A 25,581-nucleotide genomic window follows, 5' to 3' on the forward strand; every position below is an offset into this window, starting at 1 on the left:
TTTGGGCATAATTTCAATTTGCTCTCCAAAATGGTTGAATAATTTCATAACTTTTTCTGTCATCTTAGCCAATGTGAGAGGTATGAGGTGGTATCTCATAGATGTATTAATTTGCATTTCTCTAATTAATAGTGACTTAGAACTTTTTTATTTTTATTTTTTATTTTTTTTTGAATGGTATAGTTTTTATTTTATTTTATTTTATTTTATTAATTTTTCCAAATTATCCCCTCCCTCCCTCCACTCCCTCCCCCCGATGACAGGTAATCCCATACATTTTACATGTGTTACAATATAACCTAGATACAATATATGTGTGTAAATACCATTTTCTTGTTGCACATTAATTATTAGCTTCCGAAGGTATAAGTAACCTGGGTAGATAGACAGTAGTGCTAACAATTTACATTCACTTCCCAGTGTTCCTTCTCTGGGTGTAGTTATTTCTGTCCATCATTGATCAACTGGAAGTGAGTTGGATCTTCTTTATGTTGAAGATTTCCACTTCCATCAGAATACATCCTCATATAGTATTGTTGTTGAAGTGTATAGTGATCTTCTGGTTCTGCTCATTTCACTCAGCAACAGTTGATTTAAGTCTCTCCAAGCCTCTCTGTATTCCTCCTGCTGGTCATTTCTTACAGAGCAATAATATTCCATAACCTTCATATACCACAATTTACCCAACCATTCTCCAATTGATGGACATCCATTCAACTTCCAGTTGACTTAGAACTTTTGTAACATTAGTATAGACAGTTTCAATTTCATCATCTGAAAATTGTCTGTTTATATCCTTTGACCATTCGTAAATTGGGGAATGGCTTGAGTTTGACACAGTTCTTTATGTATTTTAGAAATGAGGCTTTTATCAAAAACATTGGCTATAAAATTTTCTTCAGCTTTTGTACTTCTCTTTTAATCTTGTGTTGCTTTTGTTTATGCAAAAACTTTTTAATTTAATGTAATCAAAGCTATCCATTTTGCCTTTCATAGTTTTCACTAGTTCTTTGGTTATAAATTCCTCCCTTCTCCAAAGATATGATAGGTAAACTATTCCTTGATCTCCTAATGTGTTTATGGTAACACCATTTATATCCAAATCATGTACCTATTTTTACCTAATTTTGGTATGGGGAGTAAGATGTAGGTCTATCTCAAGTTTCTGATATTATTTTCCAATTTTCCTAGCAATTTTTTTTGTCAAATGTAAATTCTTATCCCAGAAGCTGAGGTCTTTGCGTTTATCAAACACTAAATTGTTTTAGTCAGCGAATATTGTGTTTTGTCAACCTAATCTATTTCACTATTCTACTACTGTATTTCTTAACCAAATGGTTCTATAATATAGTTTTAGTCTTGTACTTCTAGGTAATTGTCCTTTGTATTTTTTTTTTCATTAATTCCCTTGATATCTTGACCTTTTATTCTTCCAGATGAATTTTGTTATTATTATTAATTTTTTAGCTCTGTAAAATAATTTTCGGCAGTTTCACTGTTAATAAATTAGTAGACCAAATTGATAGAACTGTCATTTTTTATCATTTTCTCATATTTTTACTCAATGTTTTTCAGTGGTTTTATATACCAGATAAATTTAATACATATTTATTGAATTGAATGGCCAAGAGGATTTTATTTTAGACACTATTATCACTGGCTACAAATTATGAGCTCCTTGAAGGAAGGGACTTTTTAAACCTCTCTCTTTTTTTTTTTTTTTTTGTATTCACGAAACTTACCACAGTAGCACATAGTAGGCACTAAGTAAATATTTAATGATTGCATGACTAATTTTGTCCTCTGGGAAAATTTGAAATTCTTAATCATCTTCATCCAGATATTTCAAATGAAAAATTTTGAGAGTCAAAATTGCTGTAGTAATCTAAGTATTAATTTTGGTCATGTCTGACCCTTTTTTTCATTACCCCATTTGAGATTTTCTTTTTAGATATTAGTGGCTTGCTATTTCCTTCTCCAGCTTATTTTACAGATGAAGAAACTGAGGCAAACAGGATTAGTTGAATTCCCTGGAATTGCATAGCTACTGTCTATATAGTTTTCTGTTAAAAAAAAAAAGGGGGGGGCAACTATAAATTTAGACATTTAAAATTCTATCTTTGCAGAACAATATCTTCTAAGTCTTAGAAATTTACCTACATCATCAACTTGCTTAGGGACTCACTCTCAGTCTGTGTCAGAGACAAGATTTGAAATCTTGGCTTCAGGGCCAGCTCTCAAATACTTACTAGATTGCCTTATTTATATAATTAAAAATATGTATATAATCAAAATAAATACAAAGTAATTTTCAGGACAGGATGTGTACCAATAATTGAAGGAGTTGTAACAGAGATACTGGAGGAGTTAGCCCACTGGTCAACCTGCTATGTGGGTAACATGGGACATGTTCTTATACTCTCTAGCCCGAAGTTTCCTCCTTCATAAAAAAAGGGCATTGGCTCAGAGGATTTCTAAGATTTTTTTTTTTTTTTCTGAGAGAGAGAGAGAGAGAGAGAGAGAGAGAGAGAGAGAGAGAGAGAGAGAGAGAGAGAGAGAGAGAGAGAGAGAGAGAGAGAGAGAGAGAGAGAGAATAAATGTAGAAGTACTCAGAGAAATGTAAAAATGTAAAGGACCTTATCTTTGGCTTGTAACAGAATAGTCTATATCTGTTAGCTTCTACATAGGACTCTGTCATGGAGCTGAAGAACAAACAAACTTTTGTAGCCTTTCCATATGCTATAGTTATGTAAATTGTTAGAGAAAACAAGGTGGTGTTTTTTTTTTTTTTTTTTTCTTCTTCCCTAAAGACACATTGGCTGGAAAGTTCTTTTCCAGACTGAGATGTTTAATAGCAATTGAATTATTTTGTCATATTTTCCCATGTTAAAGTATATGAATTCAATCATTCCTTAAATTCTTTAAGCCTCAGAGGTATAGTCCATAAGATAAGGGGCATCTAACAAATGGTCAAGAACTAAATCTATTATTCTACAATTTTGTGGATTGTTACTAATTACTTTATTGTTACTTAATAATTGATTTACAACTTAGTGTTTTAGAGTCCAAGAGTAAGTTCAAACAATTTGATATCCTATGTGCCCTTCAAGATTGGGTTACCTTCAGCTCTTATTATTGACACTAACCTTAGGATGTAAGCGGGGGGAAAAGCTCCATAATGAAGGTTTTTGTGATGCTTTAGCAATTAAAGCCCTTTTCCTGAGCTCATATTATACTGAATTTTGGCTCCAAAACAAATAGTGAAATAGTTAAGTGTGTACTTCGTAATAGTGATGCCCAAGGTACTCTCCTCTTTTCTAGATATTATATCTTTCTTAATACAGTATAAAATAATATTTCCTGTATTCCATATCTCATTCTCTACTAATACCACTGAATTTTTCCTATTAACTATTTTCTAGAAACATATTCCCCACATTGTGATGTGATTTTTAAACTTCTACATTTTTACATTTTTTATAAATTTCATCTAATCACAATTGTGGCAATTTTAGTCTTATTTTTACTAAAACATTCCAAATTTCTTGTTTAATGTGGTCATAATCACTACTAGGTTTCTGTCTCCTGCAATTCTATAATCATGGTATTTTTGTCCTTATCAAGTTATTGCTGAAAAAAATGATAAACTGTGTAAGGCCAAGAAAAAAAAAAAAAAAAAAAAGATCCATGAGGTAGTCTGCTGTAACTACCAAAGATTAACATTGACCCATTAATGACAATTCTAGGTCAAATCAGTCAAGTAATTCTGAATCAACTTACCTACATTGTTGTATAATTCATATTTTGAAATTGTCACAAGAATAGAAAGAAAGGGCATTTACCCTGTTAAAATCCTGATAAACTATATCTTTATAACTTACCTCATCTATTAATTCATTCTCCTTTTTCAAAGAAGGAAATAAAGTTAGCCTGACATGATTTGCCCTAATCCTATCATATAGTAAAGCTATGTTGCTTTTTAGTAAGCATCACTTCCCCTCCTAGATATTCACAAACCAGCCATTTCCTTCCTACTATTTTTCTAGGAATCAAAGTCGACTTTATCAACATAACGTACAGAGAACCTGTGAACCCCGATATTCATTATTCTATAATTTCTTTATTCTACTTGCATTTACTACTTCTGCATTATTACATTTGATTTTGAGGTTTAATACAGTCTGCTATCTGCTTCTGTTTTATGTCAGAGTTCATCCCATTTACTTTCACAGTTAAAATTATTTACTTTGTATTTCCCAATACCTTATTTTCCCCAAGTTATACTTTTCTTTTTCCATTCACTCTTTCCCTCTTCCCCAGTATTTTGCTTCTGACTATCACCTCCCTCAAACAGCCTTTCCCTTTTACATTCCTTCCTTCTTTCTCATACCTTTCACCTTGTACTTCTGTTCTCTTTTCTATTAGGCTACTTTTTTCCTTTTCTCTTTCCCTCCACCTCCTCATAAGGTGATACAAGTTTCTTTGTGAAGCTAAATATATCTTGTATCCCCTCTTTAAGCCAAATCTGGGACTAAGATTCAAACAATATTCACCCTCTCTCTTCTTTATTAATTTTACTGTATAGTTGATTGTTGGCTGTAATACAAGTTCCTTTGTCTTTCAGAATATTGGATACCAGGACTTTAGATTCTTTTAAGTAGAAGCAGATAGGTCCTTGATAAACTTATATCTTCTTAATATTTAATTTTTTTTTCTTTCTGGCTGTTTGCAATATTTTCTCTTTGATGTGATAATTGTGAAATTCAGCTATGATGTTCCTTGGAGTTTTCATCTTTGGGTCTCTTTCAGTAGATCATTGGAGAATTCTTTCAATGCCTATTTTGCCCTCTGTTTCTAGGATATCAGGACAGTTTTCTTTGATGATTTTCTGAAATATAATATCTACACTCTTTTTTCATCATGGTTTTCAGGAAGTTCAATAATTCTTAATTGTCTCTCCTGGATCTATTTTCCAGATCATCTTTTTTTTTTTTTTTTTTCCAGTGAGGTATTTTACATGTTCTTCTATTTTTTTTTCATTTTTTGTCTTTGATTCTTGATGTCTTGTTGAGTCATTCACTTCCATTTGTTCAATTCGAATTTTTAGTGAATTATTTTCTTCAATTAGCTTTTTTGATTCCTTTTGCATCTGGCCAATTGAACTTTTAAATGAGGTGTTTTGTTCATTTGATTTTTTTCTTCCATTTCACACATTCTGTTTTTCAATGAGTTGGTCTTTTTTTCAAATCTATTTTATAAGGAGTTATATGCTTTTTCCCTTTCCTCAAATCTATTTTGTAAGGAATTATGTGATTTTTCATTCACTACATCTATTTTTAAGGAATTTTCTTCAGATAATTTTTGTTTCCTTTTCCAAATTCTCCCTCAAAGTTTTCACTTCCTTTCCCCATTTTTCTTCTAACTTTCTTTTAAGAGTCTTTTTGAATTCTTCCAAAAAAGCCCTGTGAAATGGGGACCATTTTATATTACCCTTTAGAGCTTTATCTGGGGACAATTTGCAGGGTTTGAGGTCTATTGTTCTCTGTCTCTATAAAAGATTTTTTGCTCATTTTTTAAAGGTTGAGGTCTTAGGGTAAAGCAAAGATTGTTCCAAGCTTCCTTTACAAGCAACATCTGCTTCATGTTACCCTGTGGATGGTGCTACTGATTTCCTTCAGGGGCTACATGGGTGTGGCCAAGTTCAGCCTTTTTCTGGGGTTCAAAGGCTCACTATTTGTCTTTTGCATTTGTTTTGTATGTCTCATAGCTAATCAGGACAGAGTAGCCAATGCTGCTTTGGCTAAGAGCCTCCCGGGAGATTCCCTGATGTGTGGACACCACACATCCCCAGATCCTGCACTGTACCTGTAGTAGGCCACCTCTTCCTGTGCTAGATTGAAACAGACCTTTTCTGAAGTTCTTTCAAAATATCTTCTACTGGAAATTTGTTACATTCCAAATATTTGTAGGTTCTGTCACTCCAAAACCAGTTCATAAGGCTTGATCTGGTATTGATCTGAGGAAGATCTCAGTGATCTATCTACCTTTTACCATCTTGATTTAGTCCATTTTAATTATTTTGTGTAATGTTTATTCAGTTTTAAATTTTGCTTTCCTGGGTTAGTAGCCCTCTTTTTATTAGATATTATTCCTGGAAAATTTACTACTATTTTAGTAAGTTTTCATACTAATGTAACTTTTTTTTTCCTCCCACCATTGAAGAGAGGGAAAAATGCATAAGCTGTCAAGTATAAAATTTCCATATTTCTTCCATTTTGTTTTCATATTCTTAGCTAATTGTCAAATTGTTCTTTTTATTCAATTATTTAGTTTTATTCAGTTTTCTAATTTTTAAACTTTGTGATGTAGCTGCTGTTTCACAGCTTCTGCTTGTTTCCAATTAACACTTGTGACAATGAGCCTAGCTAGATTAAACCCTAGTGCTGAGGATCATACGCTCCTTTAACACGAGCAGGAAAATTAAAGGTATTGAATCTATTTTGATGGAAAGTATAAGTATTTGGCTTATTTCTGTACTCTGCTTGGGGAATCCCCTAGTACTAATATTTTATCATTTTGAGATGAAAGAGAGTCATGGTAGGAAATAGAAGAACACTGGGGCCTCTGATTTGTAAAGTGATAATACTTAAATTTCTCATTTATAGCTTTATTGGGATAGTGGACAGAACATTTAATTTGAAGGCATCGAACTTGACTTCAGATCTCAACTTTGCTATTTACATACTCCCTTTGGAAAACTCATTTTCCCCTAAGTTTTAGTTTCTTTATTTGGAAAATATATCGATTGGATGTATCTCCAGATCCCACGCCTTTTAATTGGCTGTCTCCTGTAGCAGCAATGTTCTTCCTCCTCAGATATGCATCTTTGGCTTACTTGAAGGCTCAGTTCAACCCCCAACTTCTGCAAAACACCTTTACATGTTCTCCCCTTTACTAATGCCTTCTTTCAAAGGTTGCCTTTATTTGCATAGTATATATACATATACATATTTCATTTATGCAATACTTATGAAATCCTATGATACTGGCATTCTATGAATTATATGTAACTTCAAAGATGTTTGAGACCTCCAAATGTCTTTGTATTTCCTCTTTTGTCCATTCCCTGGACTACCTATTCTTAGAGCCTTAGAGATTATTTCCTACTATGCTTTTTGAGGAAATTATGATAAAACTCCCTGGTGACTAGCATGGCGAAAACATTCCACCCGTTCAACAGAAGTGTTGGATAGTCAGGAAAAGGGGTACAGCATATTTCTACATTCAGGCTCCCCTTAGGAAATGTCTATTTTTCTAATCCAGAAATCAGAAATATTGCCCTTTGTTTTCATAGGAAGCTTCAGTGAAGCAATTTCCTGAAAGAAATCCAGTTCCTTTTCTTCTTCCTATTGAATTATTAGCCCAACTCTTTACTTAATTATACTGTCTGTCCTAGATATGAACAATGATAAACTCTTAGATAGCATCTGGCTAATGCATATGCTTCATTCACTTGGTTTTTCTGTAAATGGGAAGACCAAATTGTTGTGAGTAATTAAAGATCTCTTTCAAGAGGCTTTACAATGTCCCTAGGCAAGCATGATGCAATCAGCACAATTTCAAAGAGGAGCATCTGGAGAACCTCATCATCCTTAGGGAATTTCTCTTTGACTTGAAAAATCTGTGCTCTATCTCCTCCATCACCACAGCAAACACATTTGGCTAACATACATCTCCCTCTTTGTCTGATGCTTATTGTTAGAGAACTGTCAATTATGGTGATTTCTGCTGTTATATTTTCCGATTTTTGGATTTTGAGTAATTTTGATGGATTGATAAGGGATAATAACTTTTTGTAAAAAGAGTATGTAAGGCAGAATTTTGTTCTGTTGAATCATTTTTTTTTTCTGAAATGGTAAAGAAAAGGTTGTCTATTATTGAATATCACTTATGAAAGCTTGCTTGTTTCCCAGCATTGAAAATCACCTTCATTGAAAATGTCAAAATGATAACTAGGCATCTCATTGAACTTTTTAAAATTTGTTTTCTTTTTCTGATAATTTTGACTATTCTACAAGTTAATGGTATTCATAAACATTCACCATTATTTTTTCATAATATTTTTCAAATGAGTTTATATAATAATCTTAGATATTTCCTTTGTTTTCTTCTTAAGGAGCTTTCTGTATTCTGAGTTTCTGTGTTCAGAAAATTTACTTACAATGGTTAAACTTTTGAATGGGACAGTTAGGTCATACAGTAGACAGAGTATAGGGAAAGGAGTTCAAATATGGTCTCAGATACTTAGCTGACCCTGAACAAACCTTTAGCCCTGTTTGCCTCAGTTTTGTCTCCTATAAATGATCTGGAGAACATGGCAAATCTTTAATATTTTTGCCAAGAAAAACCACAAATGGAATAATGGATAATTGCATATGATTGAAAAACAATAAAAACTTCTGAATAAAATTATTAAATATAGTGTAGCCATTATTTCTGCTTTCAATTATCTAGTTATGATTTTTATTTATTTTTGTTTAAGTAATTTGGGGTTAAGTTGCTATAATTATATATCATCTATATTAATTTTTTCTTTCTTTTTAAAAAGTTAATTATCTTATCTCTGAAGATTTGATAGACTGAACAGACTGCTTATTCAGAGAAAATTCTCACATAAATAACAAGTCTTTCCTTACCTGTTAAATGTTATCTATTTCGTTCTTGATGGTGTCATTTGCTATTTTTATTATATCTAGTACTTATTATTATTCTCCCAAATAAAGAATTCATTATATAAAAAGTGTGAGGCATCATATTATATAGAAGTTGGAGTATCTCAATCCTTCTTCACAGTTGTTTCTCATGTTTTTTTTTTGTTTTTGTTTTTATAATTTTCTATATTTATGTTGATGTTTCAAAATATTAGACTGAATTTTGATTTACTTTTGAGGATCTTAATAAATTTTTTGCTAAATTTCTGTATTACTTTATCCTAATCAACTTATATTTATGGATAAGCTATGATTACCTCTATGACTCTTTTATTAATGCAGCAAAATATGACGACCAAGCATCCCATATATTAATTTTGTCTGTAGGACAGAATAGTTTTTCTAACTTCATTTTTTACCTCTCCAGGATAATCTATGAACCATCATTTCACTTAGAGCTAATTACCTTTTTCTAATTTCCTTTATAAGAAGAATGGTATGATTTATTTTACTCAGCTTTGCTAATAATATAAAGGAGCTCACACATAGAGTACACAAAATCAAAATCAGTTTAATAATGGTTTTAAAACCATGTGATTCTGAATACCATTAGCCATTCCACAACCATTATGCCAGAAGCAAAAAAGAGCCTCTCAGGTTTAAGGGACATTTTTTAGGGTTTTTTTTTTTTTTTTATTCATAAACCAACAGAAAAGATAGAAACATAAAATAAACCAGTTATCTATGAACAATATTATAAGAAAAAAAGAAAACTAATCAACATAGGGAGGGAGAGGACCCTATAGATTCCTAAGAGAGAATAGACCTATTACAGGATTTTCTTAAATGGTATATAAAAAAGAGATATAAAAGTAGAATTTATATCCCTCAGAGAAGAAACAATTGGCAAAATAGAAAAATAAACAAATGAACCTTTCCCCTCCAAAAAAACCTCAATACCACAAAACTTTGAATATTTAAATTCACAAATTTCACCAAAGAAGCAAAAGCAAATATGATTGTAAATACAGATATGCAGAATTGAAAGACAAGAAGAGTAGAAATAAATAGAAATAATATTAAATACATTATTTCTATCAGAGAAAAATATATTGATGTCTATATTAGAATGCATAGAGATGTTATTCAACTCCTGCCAAGAAAATGATAGACTTTAGGTGGGAATTGAGAGGATAAGGGCAGGAAGTGGTTAATTATGAGAATTAAGTGAATCATACTGATTCTATCTGGTAATTTACTTCTAGAGCTACCTTAGTTCACTTTTTAAATAATGTATTTATTTTTAATACACATAGCTTTATGAATTTGTTTGAGGAGAGCAAAATCAGAGCAACAAGGAAAAAGCCAAGGGAGCAATGAAAAAAAAACAAAAAAACAGAAAAAAGAAGTGAACATAGCATGTATTGATTTATATTCAATCTTCCTAATTCTTGGTCTGAATACAAATGGCATTTTGTGTCCAATGTGTCCTATTGGGCAGTCCATCTGCATTACTGGGATTGCTTTGGATCACTGAACCATTGAGAAAAAAACAAGTCTTTTATAATTGGTTGTGGAGTACAGGGTAGCTCCCTGGAGGGCTTCAGGGTTAGCCAGAATCAGGATGAATTAAAGTCCTTGATCTTTAGGGGGAGAAGTGAAGGACATAGGCAAGCTGCCACAAGGCTTGCCAAAGATCTCGCCTGGATTCTGGAGTCCACAATCTCTACCTTCTCTCCTCCTTGTCCTGCTGCCAAATGACTCTGGCCTCTCTCACCCCACCCTCCTTGCTAAGATTACCTTAACACCAAACATTCAACAAGCACCAACTGTGAGAAGAGTCCTTTATCCAAACATAAAGTTACTGTCTCACATCAAATAGGTAATTAGCCTTAAGTGCTCAGTTGTCTGATTCAAGCATACTTTTTTTGGAGTTTCAGCCCTCTACAATTGATCTTCTTACATTCTTGCTGTTATTGCATATAATGTCTCCCTGGTTATCCTTATTTCATTCAGCATCAGTTCATTTAAATCTTTCTAGCCCTTTCTAAAATCAGCTTATCAGTTTTTTAGAACAATAATATTCCATTTCCTTCATATACCACAACTTGTTTAGAAATTAGCTAATTTTTGAATATATACTTATTCAGCCATTCCCCAATTGATGGACATATTCTTATTTTCTAATTCTTTGCCACCACTAAAAGAGCTGCTACAAACATTTTTGTGCATTTGGGTCCTTTCCCCTTTTTTATGATTTCCTTGGGGTGCAGATATAGTAATAGCATTGCTGGATAAAAGGGTATACACAGTTTTATAGACTTTTTGGCATAGTTCTAAATTGCCCTTCAAAATGGTTAGATCATTTCATAACTCCAACAACACATTAAGAACTACCCAGTTTTCCCACATTATCTCCAACATTTATCATTGTTTTTTTTTTTTTTCTCTGTCAGCCAACTGGAGAGGTATAAGGTGTTACCTCAGAGACGTTTTCATTTGAATTTTTCTAATTAATGATGATTTAGAGTATTTTTTCATATGACCATAGATAGCTTTCATTTCATTATTTAAAAATTGCCTGTTCATATCCTTTGAACATTTATTAATTGGGGAATGAATTATATTTTTATAAATTTGACCCAGCTTTTTATATATTTTAGAAATGAGACCTTTATCAGAAACACTGGCTGTAAAAAAATTTTTTTCCAGCTATATACTTCTCTTTTAATCTTGTTTCTTTTGATTTGGTTTGTGCAAAAACTGTTTTAATTTAATGTAATCAAAGTACATTTTGCCTTTTATAATGTTCATTAGTTCTTCTTTGATCATAAATTCCTCCCTTCTCCAAAGATTTGATAGATAAACTATCCCTTGCTCTCCTAAATTGTCTATGGTTTTATCCTTTATCCCCAAATCATGTACCCATTGTCCTGTCCTTATTTTGGTATGGTGTATAAAATATAGGTATATGCTGAGTTTCTGATACAGTATTTTCCAGTTTTCCTAAAATTTTTGTTAAATACTGAGTTCTTATTCCAGAAGCAGGATTTTGGAGTTTTATCAAATACTAGAATATGATAGGCCTGAATTGTTGTGACATATGTATCTAATTTATTTCACTGATGCACTACTCTATTTCTTAGCCAGTGCCAAATTTTTTTTAAATGACTTCTACTTTATAATATAATTTTAGATTTAGATGCTAAGATATCATCCTTTGTATTTTTTTCATCAATTCTCTTGATATTCTTTTGTTCTTACAAATGAATTTTGTTATTTTTTTTGTTTTACAAAGTAATTTTTGTCAGATTGATTGGTATGATACTCACTGAACAAGTAGACCAATTTACACAGAATTGTCATTGTTATTATTTTAATTTGTCCTATCCATGAACAATTGATATTTTCCCAACAATATAGACCTGACTTTAGAAGTGTTTTGGTAGTTCTTAGATTTTTCTTGGTAAGTAGATCCCAAGTATTTTATTTTGTCTACAGTTATTTTAAATGGAATTTATCTTTCTATCTCTTGCTGATGGGCTTTGTCAGTGATATATAAGAATGCTAATGATTTGTGTGAGTTTATAATCTGCAACTTTGCTAAAACTGAATTATTTTGAGTAGGTTTTTAGATGACTTTCTAGGATTTTCTCTAAATATATCATCATATAATCTGCAAAAAGTGATAGTTTTATTTCCTCATTGTCTTTTCTAATTCCTTTAATTTCTTTTTTCTTTTTTATTGCTAAAGCCAACATTTCTATTACAATGTTGAATAATAATGATGATAATATACATTGTTGTTTCACCCCTTATTTGGAATGCATCCATCTTCTATCCATTATAAATAACGCTTGCTGTTGGTTTTAGATAGCTAGTACTTATTATTTTAAGGAAAGCTCCCTTTATTCCTATTCTCTCCAGTGTTTTTACTAGGACTTGATGCTGTATTATATCATATGATTGCTGTTGGTTTTATTATTGATATGGTTGATTACATTAATAGTTTTTTCTGATATTGAACCAGCACTGCATTCCTGGTATAAATCCCACTTGCTCATAGTGTATTATTCTGCTGACAATTTGCTATAATCTATTTGGTATTATTTTATTTAAAATTGTTGCATTAATATTCATTAGGGAAATTGATCTTTACTTTTCTTTTTCTGTTTTGGTTCTTCCTGGTTTAGATATTATTGCCAAATTTGTGCCATAGAAGGAATTAGACAGGACTCCATCTTTACTTATTATTTTTCCAAATAATTTACATAGTATTGGAATTAATTGTTCTTTCAATGTTTGATAGAACTCGCTTGTGAGTCCATCTGGCCCTGGAGATTTTTTCAGGGAAAAAAAGTCATTAATGACTTTTTCAATTTCTTTTTTCTAAAATGGGACTATTTAAGTAATTTATTTCTTTTTCTGTTAATTTGGGAAATTTATGTTTTTAAAAATATTAATTCATTTCAGTTAGATTGTCAGACTTGCTGCCATACAGGTGGATAAAATTTCTTTTTCCTTGGTAGCAAGTTCATGCCTTTCATTTTTGATGCTGTTGCTTTGGTTTTTCTTTTTTCTTTTTTTTTCTTTCCTTTTTCCAATCAAATTAAGCAAAGAATTATCTATTTTGTTGCTTTTTTCCCCCATAAAATTAACTCTTAATTTTATTTATTAGTTCACTTTGTTATCTCCTCTTCCTCTCTTTTATTCAAGTAGTTATATAGAAGTGTAAAATTTCCCCTAAGAACTGCTTTAGCTGCATCCCATAGATTTTGGTACCTTGCGTAATTATTGTCATTCTCTTACATGAAATTTTGGATTGTTTCTATGATTGGTTGTTTGATCCAGTAATTTGTTAGAATTAGATTGTGGAATTTCTAATTGGTTTTAGTCTATTTTCCCCTGGCCTTCCTGTTGAGCTGTGATGTGCCTAAAAAGCACACTTCTTAGGAAATCCTACTTTTTGTGGAAAAAACAAACAAACCCTACATTCTTTACTGAAGGATTACAAAGCAATTCCTAAGACTAGTGCTGATTAAAAAGTGTCTTTTCTTTAGCTAGAAGGCAAGACTTTGGGATCATAATATTTTAGAAACCTCTTCTCAGCCTAGAAGGCTGAATTCTAGAGTTCTCCAATTTAGAGTTCTTCCAGAGGCAATAACTTTAGAATTTCAACAAAAAAAAATTTCCATTATTCATGTCATGTGAGTGATCAGAGGTTCACCCTATCGGGCAGACAAACAAGGACTTGTGAAAAAAAAAAAATCTTGATCTTCCAGCCTTGATTCCCATGCTGCCATCTCTTGGGTCAGGAAATCAAATAAATCTAAGGTCACTAGTTTTTGACTTGTGCCTAGAAAGGGAAGAAGAAGCAACAAAAATAACATGATAATCTCAATAGATGCAGAAATTTTTTTTTTTTTTTTTTTTTAGCAAAATACAGTACTGATTCCTATTTAAAACACTAGAGAGCATAGTCATAAAGTGAGCTTTCTTAAAATAATAAGCAATATTCATCTAGAAGAACAAAAGTTCAAGTATATCAAGGGAATTAATGAAGAAAGTTCAAAGGATGATGGCTTAAAAGTATATTAGAAAACAGCAGTTATCAAAACCATTTGGTGCTAGCTAAGAAATAGAGTGGTGGATCAGAGAAATAGATTAGATACACACAACACAATAATCAAGATCTACAGCAATCTAGTATTTGATAAGCCCCCAAACTCTAACTTCTGGAATCATTACTCACTATTTCACAAAAGTAGTTTCCAGTTTTTGGCCACTACAAAGAGGGCTGCCACAAACATTCTTGCACATATAGGTCCCTTTGCCTTATTTAAAATCTCTTTGGGATATAAGCCCAGTAGTAACACTGCTGGATCAAAGGGTATGCATAGTTTGCTAACTTTTTGAGTATAGTTCCAAATTGCTCTTCAGAATGGTTGAATATAGCCACAATTCCACCAACAATGTATGTGTCCCTGTTTTCCCACATCCCCTCCAACATTCCGCATTATTTTTCCCTGTCATTCTAGCCAATTTGACAGGTGTGTGCACTGTGGAATTCTCATCTACAAAGTGAGAAGTAAACCAGATAATTTCTGAAGTCTCTTATGGCTCAGAAACATTCTGGTTCTCTTCTTAATGCTTTGTTGTTACATGGCATTTTAGTCTTTCTATGGCTATTTTACATTATAAATAGCTAAATAAAAAAAAACAACTATGGTGAGAATTGCTTGCTTTATAAGGTGAGTATATAAATGAGGAATCCTTATACTATATATACACATATATATATGTATGTATATATATACACACATATATATATACATATCTACATATATATGCCTATGTGTATGCACACATGTTACATACACACACATATATATGTATATATGTATATATGTATATATATATATATATATATATATATATATGCAGATATACCTAAACACACAAAACAGTTACACTTTATAATTTCACATATTTTTATGCACTTAGACTTTGGGATATCCAATATTATACATATATCACCCTGGATAGTTTACATCATGTCTCCTAAAATATTAATTTAATCTGAGTGATCTCAATGGCTGAATTAATAACATTTCTCAACACACCCAAATTTAACAGTGGTATTGATTTTAAATTTAGCATTCTGTTATACTTGATAAGAGATGTGCTTCAACTTCCTTATCTGTCAAATAGCAAGCATGAAGTTGAGTTTTAATCAAATAATATTCAATGTAATTTTTTTCCAGATGAGATCATGAAGAAGGGTGACAGATGAATTAAACTTTGGACTTGAAGGAGGAGTTGGGTTCAAATCCTTACATTTTTAGCATACGCTACCTTTTTTATGTTAGTCTTCATTTTCTTATCTGTAAAATAGTAATAATATCTGTAACAGTAAACAAAGAGTTGCTATGAGGCTTAAATTATATCATGTAGATCAAGAAAGTGATAAATCTGAAAGCATCATAAAAATCTGCAATATTGTTAATACTTCAAATTAAATATTTATCATTTCTGCTGTCCACAAGGAGCTTACATTTACATCAGGAGGTAAGAGGTGACTATGTCAAATAATCACTGTGTAAAACAGTATGTTATAAAACACTAATTCAAGACATACATAGATATAGATATCAATTTATTAATAAGAAATATTTATTAGTCCTGCTATATGTGATATGCTAGGCTCTAAAATATAAGGGTAAGAATGAAATAATTGCTTACATTTTAATCAGAAAAAGTCTCTATATAAATATATAGGTAACATAATTACAAAGTAAATAAATATAAAGATATACAAAAAAGTTAGACCCAAGGTAACTTGGGAAGAAGGTCACTAATAATTGGAGATAGAGGAGAGGGAGGAAAGACTTAATGCTGAAAGTGATTTTTAAATTGTATTTCAAAGGAAGAAAGGGATTCCAGAAGGTGAATATAGAGAGGAAGCACATTCCAGGCAAGAGAGTAGCCAATGAAAGGCACAAAGATGGGAAGTGGAATGTGAACAGAGAGAAGCTAGCCTGGATGAATTAAAGGCATTATATCACAGATGGTAGGGGGAGGTGATTTACAATGAACCAGATTTATTAAATGAATTGTGATGACAAGATGAGCTGAGAAGAAGGTAGGAGGGAAAATGTACTCTTCTGATTCTTCCACCTATTTGACTTATTTGTGTTTTGTGTGTTTTTTCTCCCTTTGTGGGGTTTTTTCAGATTCAATCTATTCTTTTCTAATTTCCCTACCTCAGAAATTTCTTTTCTCTGCAAAGAGGTGGCACCACATTCTCTAATAAGCATCACAATTTTTTTTTTTAATTTTAAGGTTTTTATTTTCAAAATATCTGCATGGATAATTTTCAACTTTTATCCTTACAAAACCTTGCATTCCAAACTCTGTCTCTCCCTTCCCCCATTCCCTCCCTTAGAAGGCAAATAATCTAATATATGTTAAAACATGTGCAATAATTCTATATCTATTTCCACAATTTTCTTGCTGCACAAGAAAAATCAGATCAAAAAGAAAAAAATGAAAAAAACTGCAAGCAAAAAACAACAAAAAGATTGAAAATACTACATTGAGATCCAAATTCTGTCCTTTCTCTGTGTGCAGAAGGCTCTCTTCATCACAAAATCATTGGAACTGACCTAAATCATCTCATTGTTGAAGAGAGTCACGTCTATCAGAATTGATCACAGTATAATCTGCTCATTTCACTTAGCATTAGTTTGTTATTCTCTCCAGGCATCTCTGGAATCATCTTGTTGAAAGTTTCTTATAGAACAATATGGTTCTATATAGAACCATAACTTATTCAGCAAATCTTTAACTCATGGTCATCCACTCAATTTCCACTTTCTTGCCACTACAAAAAGGGCTGCCACAAACCCTCTTTGTAGAAACTGGAAACTGTGTGGATGCCCATCAATTGAAAAATGGCTGAATAAATTGTGGTATATGAATATTATGGAATATTATTGTTCTGTAAGAAATGACCAGCATGATGATTTCAGAAAAGGCCTGGAGAGATTTACATAAACTGATGCTGAGTGAAATGAGCAGGATCAGGAGATTATTACATACTTCAACAGCAATACTATATGATGATCAATTCTGATGGTCGTGGCCCTCTTCAACAATGAGATGAACCAAATCAGTTCCAATAGAGCAGTAATGAACTGAACCAGCTACACCCAGTGAAAGAACTCTGGGAGATGACTATGAACCATTACATAGAATTCCTAGTCTCTCTATTTTTGTCCTCCTGCATTTTGGATTTCCTTGACATGCTAATTGTACACTATTTCAAAGTCTGATTCTTTTTGTACAGCAAGATAACTATTTGGACATGTATACATATATTATTTTTAATTTATACTTTAATATATTTAACGTATATTGGTCAACCTGCCATCTGGGGGAGGGAGTGGGAGGAAGGAGGGGAAAAGTTAGAAGAAAAGGTTTTGCAATTGTCAATGCTGAAAAATTACCCTTGCATATATCTTGCAAATAAAAACTGTAACAAAAAAAGGGCTGACACAAACATTTTTGCACACGTGAGTCCCTTTCCCTTCTTTATGATCTCTCTGGGATACTAGCCCAGTAAAAGTGCTGCTGGATAAAACTGTACATAGTTTGATAGCTCTTTGGGCATAGTTCCAAACTGCTCTTCAGAATCCACCAACAATGTATTAATGTCCTAGTTTTCTCACATCCTTTCCACCATTCAAAATTATATTTTCCTGTCATCTTAGCCAATCTGAGAGGTGTGTAGTTATACCTCAGAGTTGTCTTAATTTACATTTCTCTGATCAATAGTGATTTAGAGCAACTTTTCATATAAGTAGAAATGCTTTTAAATTTTATCTATCAGTAAATTGTTCATATCCTTTGACCATTTATCAATTGGAGAATAGTTTGAATTCTTATAAATATGAGTCAATATTTTATGTATTTTAGAATGAGGACTTTATCAGAATCCTTGAATGCATAAATTTTCCCAATTATTGTTTCCCTTCTGATTTTATTGGCATTGGTTTTGTTTGTAAAAAACCTTTTTAACCTAATATAATCAAAATTATCCATTTTATATTCAATAATGTACTCTAATTCTTCTTTGGCCACAAATTCCTTCCTTCTCCTCAGATCTGAGAGGTGAAGTATCCTTTGTTCTTTTAATTTGCTTATAATAGCACTATTTATATCTAAATCGTGAACTCATTTAACATTTTCTTGATATATGGTGTTAAGTGTGAGTCAATGCTTAGTTTTTGACATACAAATTTCCAATTTTCCCAGAAGTTTTTGTCAAAAAATGAGTTCTTATCCCAAAAGCTGGGGTCTTTGGGCTTGTCAAACACTAGATTACTATAGTCATTGAATATTTTATCCTGTGAAACTAACTTATTCCACTGATCAACTACTTTATTTCTTAGCCAGTACCAAATGGTTTTGATGACCTCTGATTTATAACCTAATTTTAGTTCTGGTAGAGCTAGGTCACTTTCATTTGCATTTTTCCCATTAATTACCATGAAATTCTTGAACTTTTTTTAAAATTTTAATAGTTTTTATTTACCAGTTATATGCATGGGTAATTTTACAACATTGACAATTGCCAAACCTTTTGTTCTAATTTTTCCCCTCCTTCCCCCCCCTCCCCAGATGGCAGGTTGACCAATACATGTTAAATATGTTAGAGTATAAATTAAATACAATATATGTATACATGACCAAACAGTTGTTTTGCTGTACAAAAAGAATTGAACTTTGAAATAGTGTACAATTAGCCTGTGAAGGAAATCCAAAATGCAGGCAGACAAAATTAGAGGGATTGGAAATTCTATGTAGTGGTTCATAATCATCTCCTAGAGTTCTTTTGCTGGGTGTAGCTGGTTCAGTTTATTACTGCTCTATTGGAACTGATTTGGTTCATCTCACTGTTGAAAACGGCCATATCTATTAAAATTGATCATCATATAGTATTGTTGTTGAAGTATACAACTATCTCCTGGTCCTGCTCATTTCACTCAGCATCAGTTCATGTAAGTTTCTCCAGGCCTTTCTGAAATCATCCTACTGGTCATTTCTTACAGAACAATAATATTCCACAACATTCATATACAACAATTTATTCAGCCATTCTCCAATTGATGGGCATCCACTTAGTTTCCAGTTTCTGGACACTAAAAACATTCTTGCACATACAGATCTCTTTCCCTTCTTTAAGATCTATTTGGGATATAAGCCCAGTACTAACACTGCTGGATCAAAGGGTATACACAGTTTGAAAACTTTTTGAGCATAGTTCCAAATTGTTCTCCAGAATGGTTGGATACATTCACAATTTCACCAACAATGTATCAGTGTCCCAGTTTTCCCACCTCCTCTCCAACATTCAACATTATCATTTCCTGTCAACCTAGCCAGTTTAAGAGGTGTGTAGTGGTGTCTCAGAGTTGTCTTAATTTGCATTTCTCTGATTAATAATGATTTGGAGCATCTTTTCATATGGCTATAAATAGTTTCTATTTCTTTGTCTAAGAATTGTCTATTCATATCCTTTGACCATTTATTAATTGGAGAATGGCTTGATTTCTTACAAATTAGAGTCAATTCTCTATATCTTGTGGAAATGAAGCCTTTATCAGAACCTTTGACTGTGAAACTGTTTTCCCAGTTTATTGCTCCTTTTCTAATCTTGTCTGCATTAGTTTTGTTTGTACAAACCCTTTTTAATTTGATATAATCAAAATTTTCTATTTTGTGATCAATAATGATCTCTAGTTCTTCTTTGTTCCTAAAAAATTCCTTCTTCCTCCACAGGTCTGAGAGGTAAACTATCCTATGTTCTTCTAATTTATTTATAATGTCATTCATACCTAGACCATGAACCCATTTTGATCTTATCTGGTGTACAGTGTTAAATGGGGGTCAATGCTTAGTTTCTGCCTTGCTAATTTCCAATTTTCCCAGAAGTTTTTGTCAAACAGTGAATTTCTTATCCAAAAAGCTGGGGTCTCTGGGTTTGTCATAAACTATATTATTAAAGTTATGGACTATTTTGTCCCTTGAACCTAACCTATTCTACTGATCAACTACTTTATTTCTTAGCCAATATCAAATGTTTTTAGTGACTGGTATTTTATAATATAGTTTTAGATCTGGTACAGTTAGGCCACCTTCATTTCATTTTTTTTTTTCTCAGTTCCCTTGAAAGTCCTGATCTTTTTTTTTTTCCAGATGAATTTTGTTGTTTATTTTTCTAGGTCATTAAAATAGTTTCTTGAGAGTCTGATTGGTATAGCCCTAAATAAATAGATTAGTTTAGGTAGTAATGTCATCTTTATTATATTTGCTTGACCTATTCAAGAGCACTTAATATTTTTCCAATTGGTTAGATCTGACTTTATTTGTGTGGAAAATGTTTTGTAATTTTGCTCATATAATTCCTGACTTTCCCTTGCCAAATAGATTCCCAAATATTTTATAGTATCAATTGTTACTTTTAATGGAATTTCTCTTTGTATCTCTAACTATTAGATTTTGTTAGTGATATATAAGACTGCTGATGATATATGTGGGGTTATTTTGTATCCTGAAACTTTGCTAAAGTTGTGGATTATTTCTAATAGCTTTTTAGTAGTATCTTTGGGGTTCTCTAAGTATACCACCATATCATCTGCAATGAGTGCAACGGTTTCCTCATTACCTACTCTAATTTCTTTAATCTCTTTCTCAACTCTTATTGCTGAAGCTAGCATTTCTAATACAATACTGAATAGTAATGGTGATAGTGGGCAATCTTGTTCCACTCCTGATCTTATTGGGAATGCTTCCAGTTTATCCCCATTACATATAATGCTACTGATTATTTTAAGGACAAGTGCATTTATTCCTATACTCTTAAGTGTTTTTAATAGGAATGGGTGTTGGTTTTATCAAATGCTTTTTCTGTATCTGTTGAGATGATCATATGGTTTTTGTTAATTTTGTTATTAATATGGTCAATTATACTAATAGTTTTCCTAATATTGAACTGGCCCTCCATTCCTGGATAAATATGACTTGGTCATGGTGTGTTATCCTGGGGATTCCTTTCTGTAATCTTTTTGCTAATATTTTATTTAAGATTTTTGCATCAATAGTTATTAGGTAGATTGATCTATAATTTTCTTTCTCTGTTTTCAACTTACCTGGTTTAGGTATCAGTACCATGTCTGTGTCATAAAAGGAATTTGGTAGGAATACTTCATTCTGTATTTTTTCAAATAGTTTACATAACATTGAAGTTATTTTTTCTTTAAATATTTGTTAGAATTCACAAGTAAATCCATCTGGTCCTGGGGATTTTTTCTTAGGAAATTGATTAATAGCTTTTTGTATTTCTTTTTCTAAAATGGAATTATTTAATGGGAGGAATTTACTTCCTCCTCTGTTAATCTGGGAGGCCTATATTTTTGAAGGTCGTCATGCATTCCATTTAGATTATCAAATTTATTGGCATAAAGTTGGGCAAAGTAACTCCTAATTATTGCTCTAATGTCCTATTTATTGGTGGCAAGTTTCGCACATAATTTGATTTTCCTTTTTCTAATCAAATTTACCAAAGATTTGTCTATTTTGTTGGTTTTTTCATAAAACCAATTCTTAGATTTATTTATTAATTCAATAGTTTTTTTTTTTTTTTACTTTCAATTTTATTAATTTGTCCCTTTAATTTTAGAATTTCAAGTTTAGTATTTGATTGGGGATTTTTAATTTGTTCTTTTTCTAGCTTTTTAAGTTGTGAGCCCAATTCATTGGTCTTTTGTTTCTCTATTTTATTCAAGTAAGCATCTAGAGATATAAAATTTCCCCTTATTACCATTTTGGCTGCATCCCACAAATTTTGGTATGATGTCTCATTGTTGTCATTCTCTTGGGTGAAATTATTAATTGTATCTATGATTTGCTGTTTCATCAATTCATTCTTTAGGATGAAATTATTTAGTTTCAAATTACTTTTTGGTCTATTCACCCTTAGCTTTTTGTTGAATGTAGGTTTTATTGCACTGTGATATGAAATGAATGCATTTACTATTTCTGCCTTTCTGCATTTAATTTCGAGGTCTTTATATCCTAATATATGGTCAATTTTTGTATAGGTTCTTGAACTGCTTACAAGAAAGTGTATTCCTTTCTGTCTCCATTCAATTTTCTCCAAATATCTATTATACCTAATTTCTAATATTCTATTTACCTTTTTTACTTCTTTTTTATTTGTTTTGTGGTATGGTTTATCTAATTCTGAGAGTGCAAGGTTGAGATCTACCACTATTATAGTTTTGTTGTCTATTTCTTCTTGCAACTTTCTTAACTTCTTTAGGAATTTAGATGTTATACCACTTGGTTCATATATGTTTAATACTGATATTGCTTCATTATCTATGCTACCCTTTAGCAGGATATTATTTCCTTCCTTATCTCTTTTAACTAGATCAATTTTTGCTTTTCCTTGATATGTGCTAAGGATGGCTACCCCTGCTTTTTGTTTTTTACTTCACTTGCAGCATAATAGATTATGCTCCAGCCTTTTACTTTTACTCTATGTATAGCTCCCTGTTTTAAATGTGTTTTCTGTAAACAACATATTGCAGGATTATGACTTTTGATCCAGTCTGCTATCCACCTCTGCTTTATGGGAGAGTACATCCCATTTACATTTACAGTTAAATCTACTAATTCTGTATTTCCTACCATTTTGTTAATCCCAGATTATGTTTTTCTCTTTACTTTTCTTCCTTACACCCCTTCCCAGTATTAAACTTAAGGGTACACTTGCCACATGCAGCTGTCCCTCTTTAGAATCCCTCCCACCCCCTTTTTGTTGTTGTTTGCTTGTATGTTATTTTCTTCATCATTTTCTTTTTTTTTTATTTGATTTTTCTTGCACAGCAAGATAATTGTATAAATATGTATGAATATGTTGGATTTAATGTATATTTCTACCTTGTTTAATATATATTGGACTACTTGCCATCTAAAAGAGAGGATGGGATAAGGGGGGGGAAACTGGAACACAAGGTTTTGCAAGGGCTAATGCTGCAGAATTATCTATGCATATGTTTTGAAAAATAAAAAGCTTTAATTAAAAAAAAATTGGTACCCCTGCTTTTTTTTTTTTTTGCTTCAGTTGAAGCATAATAAATTATTTTTCAGACTTTTACCTTTATTCTCTATGCATCTCTTTGTGTCAAATATGTTTCTTGTAAACAATATATGGTAAGATGCTGTTTTTTTAATCCACTCTGCTATTCACTTCCATTTTATAGTAGAGTCCTTCCCATTCCAATTCATAGTTATGATTGCCAGCTTTATATTTCTCTCCTGTATTTTATCCCCTGTATATGCTTTGGTTCTCTCTTTCCACCCTGTCTTTAGTAGTGTTTTTTGTGGTTTTTAAAATCCACCCCACCTACTAATTTATGTGCTATCACCCCTCCTCCCTTCTCTTAATACTGTTTTTTAACCCACCCCACCCACTACCTTATCTTCTATCACCTTTTTCCCCTTCTCTTACCTTTTCTCCCTGTTTCTTCCCTTCTTTTCCCTTCTAATTTTCCTCTCCCTCTTCTTTCCTCTTTATAGGTCCTTTTTTCTTTTTAGGGTTAGTTAAATTTATGTACCCAACTGAATGATTAAGTCATTCTCTCTTGGAGTCAAAACTGATAAGATCAAGCTTCAGACAATGCTAATCCTTTCCCTTTCTTTGCTTGGATTGTACAGGTCTTTTGTGCCTCTTCATGTGATCTAATTGCCCCATTGTACCTTCCCTTTCTTCTTTTTTCCAGTACAAACCTTTTTCAATCCCTTAATGTCTTTTTCTTTGATATCTATTCAGCAGAGTCAATTCACAACCAGATATTCAGTCCATATGATGTTCTCCTCTGTCTGGCCAAGTAACAGATACAGTTCTCAAGAGTTTACAGATATCATTTTCCTATCTAGCGATGTAAACAGTTCAACCATTAACTAATATACATTTTTCCTCTGTTTACCTTTCTATGCTTCTCCTGAGTCCTGTATTTGTAGATTAAAATTTCTATTTAATTCTGTTTTTTTCAGTAGAAATGATTGAACATTTTTTACTTCATTGAAGATGAAAAATGATGCTGAGTGTCACTGGATAGTTATTTCTAGGTTGTAACCTTAGGTTCTTTGCCTTCTGGAATATGATATTCCAGGCCCTCCATTCTTTTATTTTAGAAGCTGCACAGATCCTGGGTTATGCTGACTGTTGCTCCTTGATATTTGAATTGGTTTTGTCTGGCAGCTTGCAGTAATTTTTACATGAGATTGTAGTTCTGGAATTGTGCAATTGTTTTCCTTGGGGTTTTCCTTATGGGATCTCTATCCAAAGGTGATTGATGGGTTCTTTCAATGAGTGTTTCCTCCTCTTTTTCTAGAATATTGGGGCAGTTTTCCTTAATGATCTCTTGAAGAATGCTCTTCAGGCTCTTTTGTTAGTCATGTCCTTTACATAGGCCAATAATTTTTAAATTGGCTCCTCAATCTCTATTTTACAGGTTAGTTATTTTTCCAATAAAGTATTTCACATTTTTCCCACTTTTTCATTTTTTTTTTAATTTATTTGACTAATTCTTGCTGTCTCACTGAGTCATTAGCTTCTGTTTGCCAAGTTCTAGTTTTTCATGTATGATTTTCTTCAGTTAGCTTTTGTATCTCTTTTTCCATTTGGTTATTCTACTTTTGAAGGTGTTTTTTTTTTTCCCCCAGATAATTTTTTTGCATTTGGCCAGTTGTATTTTTATGGAGTTTCAGTCAAATTTTCAGTCAATGGTTTTTTTCCTTTTCCAAACTGTTGATTCTCTTTTGCATACCTCTCATTTATTTTTTCATCTTTTCTTCTACCTCTCTTATTTGCCTTTCAAAGTATTTTAAGAGCACTTCCAAGAAGCTTCTTTGGACTTGATTCATATAACTCTTTGCAATTTTTTCTGTGGGCATTTTGTCCTTGATGGAGTTAGTGTTTTGTTCTGCCCTGTCACAATAGTGGCTTTCTATGATCAAGGTTCTTTTCTGTTTCTTGCTCATTTTCTTCCTTTTCTTTTGTCATTTTTTTTTTTTTTTGTCATTTTGCTCATTTTCTCCCTTTTTTTAACTTTTAAAGTGGAACTCTGCTCCTGGGGTAAAAGAGGCATTGTCCCAAGCATTTCTGTGCAGCTCTGAATTTTGGTTTTGAGCACAAACAGAAGGGTCCCTTGTATTTGTATTGTATAGCTTTGCCTGCTCTTTTCAGGAAACAGACTGGTTTCCCAGAGTTTGCCTTCTGAACTGATACTAAAGGCTG

General features: G+C 32.1%; 1 long non-coding RNA gene across 1 annotated transcript; it reads right to left on the bottom strand.

The window, feature by feature from the left end:
• Positions 1-13,737: 13,737 nt before the first annotated feature.
• On the bottom strand, positions 13,738-23,845 carry LOC141554229 (uncharacterized). The gene is made up of 3 exons (XR_012485800.1): positions 23,791-23,845; positions 15,567-15,615; positions 13,738-14,067 (listed from the first exon to the last, which is right to left on the bottom strand). It is a non-coding gene; the product is annotated as an uncharacterized LOC141554229 (long non-coding RNA).
• Positions 23,846-25,581: the final 1,736 nt, after the last annotated feature.

The sequence above is a fragment of the Sminthopsis crassicaudata genome, chromosome 1 (assembly GCF_048593235.1).
Source record: "Sminthopsis crassicaudata isolate SCR6 chromosome 1, ASM4859323v1, whole genome shotgun sequence".
NCBI lineage: Eukaryota > Metazoa > Chordata > Mammalia > Dasyuromorphia > Dasyuridae > Sminthopsis > Sminthopsis crassicaudata.